The following is a 1653-nucleotide window of genomic DNA, read 5'->3' as shown; positions in this document are numbered from 1 at the left end:
GTTTGGAGATGGATGATGGTGATAGTTGCACAGTAACATGAATGTCCTGAATGTCACTGAACCCTACGCTGAAAAATGGTTCATGTTATGTATATTTTACCGTGATAAAGAGAACTGGGGGAGGAAGGAAGAGTTAACATAGAGATGATCAGAGGGTCCATGCCCATTGGGCAAAACAGGAGCCATGCTGCTCAACACGTTGAAGTCTGGTTCCTCCAAAGCATTGGGGTAATTCTGGCTGAGCTTCAGAAGAAAAATGAAATTGTCTTTGCAAAGATGGTCTTGCCAAGCTTTTGTCACGAATGAAAAGACAGCAGATCTGGGGACAAAGAGGTGTGAACCAAGGGCAGGGATGTTGAAAACCCCAATCCCCTGGGACACTTTCCTAAGCAAGTGACCCTCTGTGTCAGTGAGCACGTTTCTTCATCATACCAACTGTACGCTGCCTCGGCAGAGGGCTTTCATTTTGCAATACTCATGTCTTTTTTGATCCTTTTGTAGTTCATAAGCGTTTTCATGCCCATTCATGAGATGTGCCTCCCACAAATCTTGTTACGACGTCAGCACATTACCCGTCTGATGTGAAAAAATAAATAAATAAATAAAATAAAAATACTCATGTCTTTTAAAATCACCCTCATGGTTTCTGACTGTGGTCTTAAGGGCTCTGTCTCTAGGATATGCCAAGTGTGTAGGAAAAGCCTTTGCTTCATTTTAAAATCCTACCTAAGCCAAAGAAAGCCAGGTCTTAGACACTGGCTTTGCTCCTAAGATGGCATGAGCTCCTAGACAGCAGAGGGTAGTTCCATCACCAGCCAGAGGGCCTGGGCTTCAAGTAACACCCAACTCTGTCCCTTCCATGAGCAAGTCGGCCATGCCTGGCTTCCACTCAAACAGGTGTGTGTGTGTGTGTCTGTCTGTCTGTCTCACTCAAACAGGTGTGTGTCTGTCTATGTGTGTGTTTGTGTGTCATCAATCTGGGGCAAGCAATTTGATAACTTCCTTCCTTAGCAACCCCAGCATGAACCAAACTTGACAATTCTTTTATTCTACAATTAATCGGAGCAAGGTCTAAAGGTCCACAGTGCAACACTAATAGCTCTCAGATAGGGCTTGTCTTAGACAAAATGTTGGTTGGTATCTCAGGGGCAACATAAACACGACACTGAGAACCAAACCAATTGGGCGGCACCTGTGGCTCAAAGGAGTAGGGTGCCGGCCCCATATGCTGGAGGTGGTGAGTTCAAACCCAGCCCTGGCCAAAAACTGCAAAAAGAAAAAAAAAAAAGAGAGAGAACCAAACCAACTATCAAACTAGTTATGGAAAAGGCTATGCCCGCATGTAGCCTCCTCATAAGAGCGTTTTCTTACAGATTTTTGAAGGATTAAATAACATTTAACTGATAGATAGATGTTAGTTAAATCTAACATTTAACTTGATAGATTGAAGGCAAAATTGCTAAATTATACTGAAAACCAAGTCTGCACACCACCAAGCCTCAATAGAAAGCCCACAGCTGAGTCACTGAAACAGTTTAGAACCTGTGGCATACTGGGAAATATATACCAGATCTTTGAAGCAAACCAAGAAGACCAGAGGCTACCACTATCCTGAAAACTCACTCGGAGATTTTGCCAAAAGGGAAAGGAAGT

General features: G+C 43.4%; 1 pseudogene; it reads left to right on the top strand.

Annotated features, from left to right (window-relative positions):
• The first annotated feature begins 489 nt into the window (after positions 1 to 489).
• LOC111722595 lies at positions 490 to 582 on the top strand (annotated as a pseudogene).
• Positions 583 to 1653: the final 1071 nt, after the last annotated feature.

This window comes from Otolemur garnettii, unplaced genomic scaffold (genome assembly GCF_000181295.1).
Source record: "Otolemur garnettii isolate 467f Iridium unplaced genomic scaffold, OtoGar3 scaffold00285, whole genome shotgun sequence".
Taxonomy (NCBI): domain Eukaryota; kingdom Metazoa; phylum Chordata; class Mammalia; order Primates; family Galagidae; genus Otolemur; species Otolemur garnettii.
This window is presented reverse-complemented; position numbering and strand designations above follow the sequence as displayed.